The sequence below is a fragment of the Callospermophilus lateralis genome, unplaced genomic scaffold (genome assembly GCF_048772815.1).
Source record: "Callospermophilus lateralis isolate mCalLat2 unplaced genomic scaffold, mCalLat2.hap1 Scaffold_79, whole genome shotgun sequence".
Lineage (NCBI taxonomy): Eukaryota > Metazoa > Chordata > Mammalia > Rodentia > Sciuridae > Callospermophilus > Callospermophilus lateralis.
In genome coordinates, this window is record NW_027515935.1 from 4910824 (window position 1) to 4925885 (window position 15062).

The window sequence follows — 15062 nt, forward strand, 5'->3', positions numbered from 1 at the left end:
CAAAAATCATTGAATATCATTCACAATTTTATTAACATTACATATAATTCATGAAGACCTGAGTTTACAACAACATATACCTAAGAACAAGGTCTAGGGACATTGTACATTCTCCAATATAGACATATTTATACCAACTTAATTATACATGAAACTACACTAAATGAGAAGAAAAATCAATTGGATCAACAACAATATAGAAATAAAAACTTATAAAGACTTAAGCAAGAGACCAATAGTGGATGAAGTGTGGTTTCCAAATGCTAGGGTGAAAATGGACATATAATCAGTTAAAGGTAATTGAAGAAAGATAAGTTACCCACTTTGAGCTACAACAGCAATTGAAAGAAAAAGAGTCACAAAGTAAGCAAAGATTATTTTCTTCCATTTGTATGCTTTGTAATATTTTCCAAAAGTTTTCTGCATATTTTGTTGCAGTCAAATCAGGAAATAATCCAGAAAGTTAAAAAAGACAAGTATTGCTTCTCTGGTTTTAAAAGCAAGAAAAGGAATAGAGAGAGATTTATTGAGCTAGAAAAATTTACTAGTTATAATTAAAAAAAAAAGAACTGAGATTACCAGAGTCTAAGTATAATGTATTTCAGCCTGGGTGCACAGGGCATTTTTGCTTAACAAAGAATTTGTTCACATATCTACGCTTAAAGAACATTGCTCTTTATAGTCAGTCTGTTTCATTAATAACAATGATATACTTTTCAACAGTTTCCAACCACAAAAATACACAATTTCAGAAATCTTTTGTCTCATGCTCCATATATTCTGCCACAATATTCACCAGGGCAAGATAATATAAACCTTTTGGCAGTCCCATCAAGGCATTCACTTCTATTAATTTTAAGGCCCAATATATACTGCACAGAAAAGTATGATAATGTAACAACATAATTTTACTTAGTAAAAATATTTTTTCAGGAAAAATATATACCAACTCCTTTGTCTTGGGATTACATTAGAAAAATATGAGGTAATTATACTGTGTATTAAGACCTTTAGCCATGAGCCTTAAAATTACCTTAAAATACAAAAGAATATTAATGTTTATTTTTAAATATAGTTTTTATATTTCAAATATTCAAATTTCACAGCAACCAATGATACAAAAACATGACAAAAACAAGTGCAGTTCAATGTCTCATCATGACATTTCAATACCTGCTGTAGATTGCCTGTAGCTTCCACTTTTAATATAAACAAATAATAATTTTCCATACAATTTGGGTGAAGTTGAGGACAAAACCTCCTGCATTGCTTTCCTGGGCAAGCCATCATACTTGAAACAACTGAATCCAAAATCAAAATATGTTTACTCTACATTCTAATTATATCAGTTCTTAACTTATCTAGCATAAAACAAATCCACTTTCTTCTTGTTAAATATCTTGAGCTCAAAGATATGGAACATTGGAGCTAAAAGAAGTATGACATAAATAGTGAGGTCGTTTTTTGCATAAGTCAAATTGCACTTTTTGTATTTGATTTTTCTGCCTGTAAATATCTGCATTTCTCTTCCTACAGTGGTAGTATGATTGATGGTGAGTTGTGTGATTACAGGAGGCTTAAAATGCAGCTACATGTACTTGAGTCCTTTTACTGGAAAAAATACTATTATTTGTACTCTAATAGGAGACTCAAAATGGTCCTATTTTTTAAATCTGCCTCTTTATTCATAGTTTTCTAATGGTTTTGATCTAGTCAGTTCAGGCCATTTCTGATTAATGGGTGTCATCAAGATATAAATTCCCTCTATAAACATTAGCAATGAGAAAATTCTTCCCATTAAAAATAAAAACATTCTCATAGAGTCTTTTCTATATTCTAAGGAAACACTCTTGCTTTTGCTTGACTAAACAAAATAAATTCCACATATTTGAGTCCCAAAGTAAATGGCAATACATTAACCTAAACACCATGAGGAATATAAGAAATACAAGATATCACCTTTAAAATATAAAAACAAATAAGAATCAGAAATGCTAAGCCTTTACCATCTAAACTATACCAGAGCTTTTAAAAAGTAATATTAGAAGTTCTACTTGCTCTCATAGTAAGATGCCTTATACTCAAAGATATTTAATCACTCACTAAAGGTCACTCAGTGAATGCATAACAGTTCTTATTCTAAAGCTTTTACAGAATTTTTTGATAACACACTGCAAAGTCTCACCTGTCTTCTTTAGAAATAAGACACAGAGGTTGTTTTAGTCCATTTTATAATGTTATAGAAAAATACCAGAAACAGGCCAATGAATAAAAATAGGTATAATTGCATAAAAAATATTTTCTGAGAGGCTGGGGTTGTGGCTCAGTGGTAGAGTGCTCACCTCTCACATGCAAGAAGCTGGGTTCAATTCTCAGCACCTCATAAAAATAAATAAATAAATAAAATAAAGGTATTGTGTCCAACTACAACTTTTAAAAAAATATTTTTGAGTAGATAGTTCTGAAGATTTAAGTGCACTGTACTTCTCAGCTCCTGTGAAAGCTCCTTTACCTGCATACACATGAGGTGGCATTATGGTGAGGGCTCATTTGAGAGGTAGATAGGAATAAGAGAAATTCAGAAAAAAAGACTTGCTCTTTTGTAACACCTGGCTTTAATACAAACTATGTTGTGTCCCATGAAAGTTACATTAACCCTCTCCAAGAACATTTCCCCCAATGATCTAACCACAATTTACTAGATCTTACTTCTTAAACATTCCACTCTTTTCCAACTCTCTCCCTTTGAAACTAAGTTCCAAACACATGAGCATTCGGGGGACATACTCAAATCATAATGAAGTAATATGAGAGAGACAATGGTAAAAATGAGACCTAGAATGTAATTTCTTAGTAGTTGTAAATATTCTAGTTACTAGAATAAAATGCTTTAAAGTCTAGAAATTATTTTAGGTTGATATTTTATTTTAAAGACAATAGGGAATTTAATTAAATTACTTTTTGTAGAATGAATGAATTTGAATGTGACAAGACTAATGGGCTGGGTATATTAAAATAAGGAAAAAGTCTGTACAAAAACTCAATGAATGTTTAGTAAACCATGCCTGGGTATAAAAAGAGAATGCTGGGCATTCTGATTATGCTATATCAAGCCAAAAGTTTACTGGCTAAAATCTGGTGGCCCTCAAAAACAGAGCAAATATTCATATAAAAATGCAGTGGAAATCAGTCTCATGAGCTTCATACTTAAAATATCTGCTTCCAAAGACTACATGATTCATAGTAATTCTCATGAGTATTATTTTTCTTTCAATTTCAATTTTTAGCTTTCTATATAGTTACCACACCATCTCATGGCCAGATCAATAATTTCTTGAACTTTTTCATATATTAATCTATACACTATCTCAGATATGTTTGTTTCTAGATTGTCAGGGATCCCTCTTAGTGAATTCTGAGACGTATGAGAGGTTGAACAAGCATTGAAATTTGCTTATTAAAAATAAGCCATGTCGTAGGTGGGAAGTAAAAGGAGAAAAGAAGCAAAAGTCCTCATCTAAACTTATATGTATTGATACTACACAAGGTTATTCCAATGATGTCTGGTTTGGGTTAGGAAAGCAACTTTTCTTATACATTATGACCTAAAGTTCATCAAATATGTTTGTTACGGACTTTTGGAGAACACCTAAATTTTTCTTAGTAATTTCTACATTGAAAAACTACTGTTACCTTTAAACACAACTATCCATTGAAATAAATCTGAAATAGTTCTTTAATATTGCAAAACAGAAAATTGATGGCATTATTCACTGAATGCTAATATTTTCCAATAACACCTCACACCACAATATATGTACCTTATACAGTTTAACACCTATAGGGGTTCTTAACACAATGGATAGGTAATTAAAGAGTGAAATGAGACTCAGAAACAACTAATTACAGTAAAAAATATTATTACCTTATTTCAAATATAGTGCACCCTTTTGCTTGTTTTCCCTAAAGTTAATTTTTTTAACCTTTGGTAAGATATTTCACTTTATTTAAATAACATAGTAAATAGTATTGTTTTTTCATATGTACTCTCTGATGCATCTCAAATGTATTTGCATACCCCAATACCTAAGCAGAATTCTATACACATTATTCAATAGAGAAACAGTAGTTACTTCTGAAATCTATATTGCTCTTTTCAAATGATGTCTTGCGGTTTTTTAAAAAATATCAGAAATAATTATAATAAACTTTTTTTCTAATTAGCATATAGTAAGTGCCTGATAAATATTTGTGAAAAAGAATGAAGAAATAATAAGAGCATTTATATAATCTGTACAATATGGTATGTGGTATTTCATGATTTTATCTACAACTTATTGAATATTATAACAATCTTACTATGTGAGTAAGATATGGGTACAATGAACCAATAATAAATAAAAATTTAATTCTGTATTGTTAGCAATTCACCAAACAATTTTTTCCAAAAACAGACACTCTGATGTGTGTTTTTTTGTCAACTATTATATTATGAAGGAATGAAGCTCAGTAAATAAAGATTGGAGCTACATACTTGCTTAGGGTGCCTATCAGTCATTGTTAAAAAACCTTTAGCTATATAAAATTTAAATACTGTATGTACCATTGTGATATAATGGAATTTTGACTAAATGTACATAAATAATGCTGAAGTCTTTCATTGAGTCTTATATCAGTTTAAAAAATAAACTTACTAAATGTGATTTCCTCAATTCTAAGTGTCTTATGTTTTAAGAAACTGTATGGAAAATGCAAATTAAAGTTAACATACTAATATGAAGAGCAGAAGCACCACAGGAAAGATGAAAACAAAGAATTGGGAGATTCCACCATTATACATGTAATTATTTCAACATCTTTTCAATGTACCTAACCCACTATTGATACCAAAGTAAATGAGAAAACTCTTCTCATTCTGATTGTGCATGATGTTATTATATAAAATGAAAACAAGCAAATGTGTCAGAGATGCATTTTACAATATTAGTTGAAAATACAATTGATTGATCAGTATCTCACTGTGTTTTACCCCAGCAAATACCTTCTCAGTGTGCAAGATAAATGGCTAAAAATTTTAAAAAATTGAGTAAAATTTATGTTAAAGAATAACAACTATTTTTTCATAAGGAAAATGTTAATGTCTTTTTGAAACAACATGTCAATAAACTTTGCCCTATCACATAAAGAAAAGCAACAATTCGGGTAAATTTCTTCATTTTATTCTTTGAATATGCCAAGTATTCTTAGGCAAACTTCCACATATATTGTTTTAATTTCATAGGTGTAAATTATATCTGGTTTTCTCTAAATTGCTACTTATTTATATTTAATATAAATTTGTTGAGAAATTATTTCTGCATATGCTGTTAGTGAAATATATTGAAGAATGGAAGTCATTTAAAGCTCTATAAATTGAAATCCCAGAATCGTGGGAGGAAACTGTATATTATCATGAGAAAAATATTGAGTACTATGAATTTGTTCCAGATGTTTATTTCCCTTAGTATCCACTTTTCACATAAACTAGTGCTGTTAAATGAAGCTGACTATTAAATATCATAGAAAAGGCCATCAGAGTAATCAGAAGAAATTTAAAAGAGAAACAATCAAATCATAAACATCTGGTTGAAACAAGAACTGTTGGATCTTAGCTTTTGACTTTACTATATTGTCTCCTATCTTTTATTTTGATTATGACTAAGAGGAAGGTACTTCTATTAAAACCATGACCAGAACAATTTATAGCAATTTGTTTTTTTAAAACATGGATAAAATTGACTTGCTAACTCAGGATAGAATCTAATGAGTAAATCTTATTATGGTAAGCTAAAAAAATATAAATACTCAACATGAATTTTGGCCTTTTCAGGAAAATAATATTAGGGTGAAAAACAATTTGGTAAGATAGTATTGAATATTTTATATCAAAGAAAAGGCAAAAATATTTTTTAAAAATTTTGATTATTAGATGGATGCAAAAAAAAGTGGTGTCCAGGCCTGATGTGGTGGTACATACCTGTAATCTCAAATATCATAGAGGCTGAGGCAGAAGGATAATAACTTCAAAGCCAGCCTTGGTAACTAAGTGAGACCGGGTCTCAAAATAAAATATCAAAAAATTTTGTATATATATGAGTGATACAATACCCCAAGTTCAATCTCCAGTACCATATAAAACAGTAGTTTCCAAAATTTACACCCAAATCAGCAGCCTACACTCTATCTGCAACTATGTAAAGTTTTCAAAGGAAACTAAATTTAGCCATACACACTACTAGTTGTCTGATTATATTGATTTTAATCTTGAAATGTATATAGAAGACCCTACACAATGTTTTAGGGGTTCCCATTATTTTTGTAATTGCAAAGAGAGGGAGGAAAACCAATTTAACTTATGGGGCCACTTCTTTTTCTTCAGGCCTAATCAATCAAATATTAAAAGGATTTAGCCTTTAATTGATTATCATTTATGGTATGTGTTCTGTGATTTCTTTCTTAATTTACATTGGACACTTTATTATTTCTGAATATCAGCATCTATATAGGCCACCACACCCCATTATATTTTTTCATAGTTACAAGTCCCTGTGTTCATGCTTCCTCAGTTAGTTATTCTCTTTAAAAAATAATTATGTGTTGCATTCTTTGTCTATAGAAAATTTATGAAGGTTAAGAACCTGTAAGCATTTTCACAAATTTGACTTTAAGATACTTTTCATCACAAAACACATACAAGAAGTAAGAGTAATTTCTTTCTCTAATTTATTAGCCTTTCTGACATCCAATCTCAGGACATGAATGCTGCTCATGGAGGGATGTTCTTACCATCAAGAACAATCAGTACAACTTTCTTCTTTCCCACTAAATTTAACAAAAAGTGCACATTTTACTGTGTTTCATATACAGAACTTGGCTTTCCATTATTTGTGTTTAGTGTGTTTTTACTTTCTTTTTTCATCACTCTGTTTTTCCTGTATTTTCTAATATTCATTTTATTTTGGTGAGAAAAATTGATCACTAGAAACGTCTAAATTTTGCTACATTCAATCACTTGACTACTCACTAGCTAATATTTCTATTAAACCATCATTTTAAAGGTAGGACTAAGGTATGCTAACAAAACTATTTTCAAGTTGTACTGCAGAATCAGCATAACTTTATTGAGCTCTGCAGTTAGAGCCACTGTTTCTGTCAACAAACTCTGCTCCCTTTTTTAAAAAATTTTCTTCTATATTGAGTAACTCTCTTTGAAATGAGGCATGGAAAATAGCTTTTTAGATTTTTATTATTAATTAAAATCTATTTCTATTTATCATTGATGGACAATCTGCTTCATTTTAGAATACCAGGTTGAATACAATTTTTCCTGTAAATCTTGAGGTTATTCTGTATTTATCATCTATAATCTATTATTAAGGATAAATACTTGGGTTTTATTCTTGCTTTCTTAAAGCTGACCATGGTTTTTCATTTCAGGATATATTATTTGTTTTAAGCATAGCTACTTGTGAAAATCTGGAAATATATTTAACATATTTAAATTTTATTTTCTTGATAACAGCATTCAATCAACATGGAATATTTCCAGACAAAATTTTCTGTTCGGTATATACATGCAGAAAAAAGGATAAAATATGGAAAATAATATATCTGTTTTTCAGACACCAAAAACAGACATAGAGGTGAGTGAAACCATAAGCAATAAATGCAGACTGGTTAGGCGAACTATAACTTTATTTCAAAAATGGTTCCTAATAAGTGCAGTTTGACAAAATGCTGTTAAAACTTGTGGATAAAGGGGAAATAAAAATAATCAAAGTACACCACTGTAAGAAATACTTGAGTTCTGTCACCTTAGAGCAGACTATGGGGGAAACTTCATGTTATGATAGGAAAGAATCCCCTACTTTCTCTTCACCCTCTCACCCACTTAACCTCACCAGAAACTACCAAGATGCCCAGAATAAACGGTTTCAAGTTCAATAGTCACACTCTTTCCAACTACAAAAAGCAGTTATAATTCAACTGAAAAAAAAGCTAATATGGAAAGTTAAGGGGATCTGAGACATCATATAAAAAGTTAGGTAAAAGATAATTCTGTTTCTCTCTCTCTCTCTCTCTCTCTCTCTCTCTCTCTCTCTCTGTGTATGTGTGTGTGTGTGTGTGTGTTTGTGTGTGTGTGTGTGTGTGTGTGTGTGTGTGTGGGTGTTTTGTTCCAAGGGTGTGGCTATACTTTGGTCACCTGAACTCAGAAAAGAAACTGTTATTTTGATTAAGTGTTAGTGTGTGACCTTCATTAAAAACAGACAAATGTTAAAAATTTTTTAAAAAGCCTAATTAACAAAAAAAAATGTTGCTTTTTTTCTCCCTCTACATTTTGCTTTTTAAAGCATCTTTTTGAAAAAAAATATTTATTTTTAGTTTTAGGTGAACACAATATCTTTATTTTTTTATTTTTACATGGTGTTGAGAATCAAACCCAGTGCTTCATGCATGCTAGGCAAGCATGCTACTACTCGAGCCATATCCCCAGCACTAAAGTAGCTTTTTTTAAGTTTTGATTTTTATTTTTAGTCCTGAAAAGTAGATAAAAAAATAGCTTCTGGAAGAATTTTCCAACAACTGCATGAGAGTCTGGGAAACTGAGAGGCTGAAGCAGGGCTGGGAAGAGTAGACCAGAAGTCTGACTAAGGAGCTGACTTCCCTTAGTCACTGGAGGCCAATTATAACAAAAATGAGACAAAAATCAATAAGTGTTTTTAAACCAGAAAATGATACAGATTATCAAGTTCGTATCAGTTAAAAAAATTCAAATAATCAAGAACATAGAGAAATCATGAAGAAGATTATAAAAACCATAGATGTAAATTTTATTTTTAGAAGCTAACTGGTGATACATTAAAAAATAAAGATGAATTTTATCTTTTGATTTTAAATTGAAGGCAGAGAGATATGCAAGTCACATAGTACTTCACAAACCTTACTTCAGTTACAAAAGTATTATCAATTGATAACTTCTACTTATTTTACTCTCTATCTTCCTTGGCATTTCACCTGAGTCACTTGTAAAGTGTGACCAATAACTAAGCAAATAATTAATCAAGAAGATAGTCACTGAAGTTACACTCTTTCTCAGAAAACCCCAATCAATTTCAGAGCAAAGCTGTGATACAACACCTATTCATTTTCTTCTTTGGAAAAAGGTCCCTTTTGTGACTCATATAGATGAGGAAATTGGCCAACCTCTATTAAAATATTACTAGAAATAAATATGAGTTATCTTCATTTAGAAGTAAAGTGAAATAAAAGAACACCATTGTACAGTATATTTCAGGATTACCCTTGAAAAATAAAAAAATGAAAAAAAACTCTTTCTAAAGAGCAGAACACTTGGCAGCACACTTCATCCTTAATTTCAAGTGGAAGAAGAAGTTACCTCAGGTAAGAAGGTACATAAGAAGGTACATAAAATAATAAGAAGAAATCAAGACTTGGTCAACGGTTTAGAAGAAACTTATGAAGACTATAAAATATTGGGGGTACAGTAATAAGAATGGATCCCTGAGAGAGACAATGCAGTGTAAATATCATGCGATTTCATGCTATCACATACCAAAAAAATACATCATGAACATTTTACAAGACAACCAACTTGACAACTGGACTTGGCTAGTTGTTTTTATCCAGCCTCTGATGGTACAAAGGATGAATGAGGACTGAGTACCATAGTGGTTTCCAGTCATAGTATTTTATGTATCAAATGCTTCTTCCAAATATCTAGCCAGCTAGGAGAAAAGATCTATCTCTAAGTTCTTGTTACAGCATCATTTTTTTCACCATTTTCTCACAATAAATTAACAAGTGGACATCTTTTAACCCAGAAATAATTTTAACCAGAAAAACCCAAACATTTCTTTATTAGTTTTGCTTATACAGACAATAAATGCTAAGCAAGTACCACTAATCAAGTGTCAATACATCATGCCTAAAATTGAATCAGACCACACTTAACAAAAACAAAAATATTACTATTGGTCAATGACCATGGTATCCACTGTATTATCATCTAAAAAAGAAACAAAAAGCTGCTGGCCTGGGAGAATTCTGGAACAAGTGATGGTGTTGCTAATACTTCTTAAATTTCACATCATTATATCAGGTTGTGCTACCAAGAGACAAACTATATAGATCCAGGAACCAGAGTGTCAAAGTTTAAGAGTCTTAACTCACCATCACTCCTATTAATGCACTTGGCAATTACATTTTCTTAGGCCATGCCTCTGCATCCTCCACTTTTACAAATCCTAATTATTTAAGAGGACACTTTTCCAACTGTTTGTCTAACAAAATTCCAACTAAAATTTAAACTGCACCTGAGGACACTAAATTCTATGAACTAAGAAAACAGAAAGAAACAGGAGAAATTACAATCCTAGCTGTCAATTCACTCTCCTCACCAGAAGGACATTGATTCCATGTTGCAATGCTAAGCAAGTACCACTAATAAACTGCCAATACATCATGCCTAAAATTGAATCAGACCACACTTAACAAAAATAAAAACATTATTATTGGTCTATGACCATGGTATCCATTGCATACAAATATAAAAGTCTATTGTATATTTGTAGATAAAAATCAGATGATTCAATTTGAAAACAGATGATCCAGTTCTCTACTTTTTAGTATTTACTTTCCATACAGGAATTGTAAAAGGATCAGTGAAGTAGTTGTGTCTTGAGAAAATTATAGTGAGGAGCCTAAAATATTTGGGGATGAGTATAAAGACCAAAAGAAGTATGTTTAGTGGATCTAAATTGAACAGCAGAAGAGACACATGATGACTATTATTTTGACATTCAGTCTACACAGCTGTCAAAACTGTAGTTAATTGCACTGTTTTTCATTCTTATAAGTTTTCTTCAGGAATAGAGTCTCATAAAAACAGTATCATAAATTAAGTACAGAACTTAGACTGAAAAGTGAGTTTTTGTGGTGTCATTATAAAAAAATATGCTTTGTGGCACAATTAGGACTGAAGGATTCATTTCCCAGACAATTGCTGAAAGTAGTTTTTTCAAAACATTTTCATTAGTAGAAGATTGTTTTTCTGACTATTACCATTTAAGGCTTCCTAAACTCAAGACTGTTTGAGACTCATGTAAATCACACTCCATGTCTCAAGTAGGAAAAATATGAGAGTGCAAGACAGATCCATAATTTTACTTTGAGTAAGCAAAAGACTTCTTTGAGATTAGACTGCAATCCCAGATTCTGTGTGCCCAAGTGTGCTTCCTTCCCTTTATTTCTATTGTGCTGATCTGAAGTACACTCACTTATGGACTTCCAAGATGCCTAGTCATGGTCTTAATCCACCTCTTGGGAATCACTAATTAGAATTCAAATGCATCCTTCATCTACTTCCAGACTTTCTGTTTTCCAGAAGTTCTTTTAAGTCCTTTTGCCACTGAAGATTACTTCCTCTTTTCATTGTGGATGTTTATCTCATTTTATGCTTCTCTTTTACTGTTACTTTAATTCATTGTTGGTAAAATAGACTTGTGTATTTGAAGATCCAAATCTCTAAGTAAAATAATTAGTTAATGGCCTTATAATACACAATCAAAAATGTTCAATACATTATAAAATGAATTTAGATGCATGATTAAAATTGGAGGAAATAAATTAGGGTTTATTAGGTTGTAATTCTGCATTACAAAATTATCTTTTTTTTCACAAAGAATAAGAATTTTGGAAGAAAACATGAACCCAAGAAAAAGTGTAATGTATAATATATAATGTGGGGAATTATAAAGGGGAGGAGGGTAAAAGACTGGCTTAAAGATTATATACTTCAGTCAAAACCAAATTACTACAAAATCAGAAATAGAGAGTTGATCTAATTTTAAATCATTATAGTAAAGAAATTAAAAAGTATCTTGATTTACATCAATTCTAGGTCTTCATTTATATGATTGTCAACAGACCTTGTTAAAAAGAGGACTTGTAGTTTCATTTACTGTTATTGTCACCTGAGATCTGGGGATCATATTCCTAGATTTGCCATTTATTTTAATGTTCTTGTCTCATTAAATTGAATTTCCTCTTGATTACAAAGATCAGAAGTCCTTATTGTAGAAAATATGTAACCTCAGAGCAATTCAGAAAGGAAAATAAAATCACCTAGAATTTACCCAACAGATTATTATTTTCCCCAAGAGATTATCATGCATATAATATGTACATATTCTTATGGAAAAAGTACAGTGGAGGGATTATATAGTTTATGTAGTTTTTAAATTCCCCCCCATCTTTCAATTTAAGTTCTTTAGTCTTTATTTATCAAATAATTTCATAAAATCATAATTTCTGATAGTTATATTATTCCATCGTATATATTTTCTGTATTTAAGTCAACTGCTTTTTTTATTTTTATGTGTTCAACCTTTCATTTTCTATTATAAGCAGTGTTGAGATAAGCTTCCCTTATGCCCAGATCTTTGACCAAATCTCACTTATTTCCTCAGCATTGATTGCTGTATCTGGGATAGTTTTCTCTAATAGCTGTGAACATCCAGGGCTCTTCCTATGTACAGGCATATATTTTCCAGAATTTTGCAGTAAAGCATCTGTTCAGTCATTATTTTATTGGTAGGCAACTGGAGAAAGTTTCTTCAGGGCTGGATGACCAGAGCTTTGTTGTGCTCTGTTAGGTCACAGCTCTGGCTATCTTTAGAAACTCACATTCACACCAAGACACATACACACACTGGCATACTTATGGGAATGCATTTCATCCTTTATAAATGGCTCAGCTACATGAGCATGATACGTTTCACCTTTTTACAGATGCCCTGCCCACAACCTAAAATATGGGCTTATAGAAGATTCTCAGGAGGACAAAGAGGTGGACATGTCCCCAGAATCATGGCGTATAATCAGGAATTACGGAAGAAAAATTACTGTAGAGGTCTGTTTAAAGATGTCCACTTGGATGTTGGGAGTTTTATCACACAATGACTACCGTATTCTCTGCTTTAAAAGAGGATTTGCTGTGGATCCCTTTTGAACTCTGTTTCCAGAATCATGCTATTCCCCTCCCTCCCTCCTTTCTTTTCAGGTGTTCAGGGCCATGACAATTTTAAACCAAGGGGCACAATAATCTTAAGCCAGAAGTAGGACCTTCTCTGTGAGAGCCTTGCAAATGCTGCACATGATGTCATTACCCAAGGACTGCTGTGCAGAGCGATGGCATATTTTTACATTTAGATCTGGAGGAGACACTAAGAAAGCATTGCATCTGATATTCTCTTGCTTGGGTATTTAGTTAAATAATTAATATCATCGTTTTATGAGATAGGTCAAGGGGGAAATTAACCTCCATTATTTTAGACATACATTTTAGCTATTCATAAGCAAACAATATGTTCTTATGTTATTATGCCATTGGAAGAACTTATTAATCTAAGGTTTCGGTATTTTATTTATGCATCAAAGTTCTTTTTGTAGAACAACAATATTATAGTAATGAGTTGGCTATGAGATATAACCTAGAGCTGATTTCTGTTGAGATGTCAGTCTCCTAATGGAATCTTTGGTTCCACCCCCATATGGCTGAATGAGACAGGTCAGCAAATTCTGGGACAGAAGACACGTGGTACCTTTACACTCTTGTTTAAAAATAGCTCCTGCTATTTCCTTCAGGACTTAAAAAGTAGACTTGAGCTATGATGCAGAGACATTAGTGGGGCCTGCTGGGTTGAATTCTTGATAGATATAGATGAGATTCTCCAGACAGAATGCAGCCTAGATTTGCTAGTCATAATTATTTTAGCTCCTGAGTAGGGCATTCTAGCATCTACACAATTCATGTAATATGCCATATTCAGGGAAGTAATGCTGTGTTTTCTTAAATTCTCCCAGGTTTTTGCAGCTATAGAAATGAGGACTCATTAGCTCTAGTTTGTGCTCACTGTGTTCTATGTGGGCCGCAGGCAGTTGCACAGTGAGAGAGACAATGCATCTAATGACCCAAAAAAGCAACTTTTTCAAAGCTTCCTAAATTAGTCTCAGGTAGGAGCTTCCCCAGGTTTCTTCTCTGACACGGTAATTAAAGGAAACTGGGAGGATTCACTCTCTCCATAATTATTTTTAGTTCCAATATAATCTGACTTTACTAATTCAGAATTATTGAGAGTGATATTAGTTTGCCTTAATGAGAAGCATGAAAAATGTACCATTTTAATTGAAACATTGCTCTATTGCTTGGAGCTGTATTCAAGACCACAAGCTAATAGCTTAACACCTTTTATGGCGATGCTCCAGGTCCTGCTTTAATAATGAGATAAGGATGATTCTGAATTTGCTCAGAGCCTTTCTTCAGCTTGGCATACAAATCCAGTGGTCTTCACTGTTCATTTGTCATGAAACACACTTTTAAAAATGCATATATTCTTGGATTTTAAAATTACCTTCAGCGTCATAAAAGTGACACATCACCACTAGGAGAAGCCAAAGGAAAAGAAAGTATATGAAGAAAAAAAGTTGATAAATTCCTTCTCTTTCAACTCTAATCTGGAATTTAACCAATAATAAGAGTTTGGTATAAATCCTATTGGAGTCAGGTTTAACTGCCATAGCCTGCGTACCAAAGATGCTCAGTAAGTAGCTATTAAATTGACTTGCACCTGACCCATGCTTATAAACAGCTTATTTCTATCGCTTAAAATGACTCACTTCTTTTCTTTCCCTCCCTCATGTTGAACCTGCATTATTTTGCTTATAAGGAGGTGCTAAAAAGGCTTCTGTTGAGCTTCCCCATCACTAATCTTGCCCCCTCTGTCTTGCACATATTGTTGGAGTCACTGGTCTGAATTATGCCTCATCTCTATCCCCCTGCCAAGGATCCTGCCACTACTCTCCCGATTGCCTGAAGAAGGTGATGAGATTCCATTTTAGACACCTCCACATCTGGCCCTATCCCAACATAACCACATTTTTCTTATGAGTTTTTCCCTGCACATTTTGAATTCCAGGCAAGCTGACCTGATTGAAATGTCTGG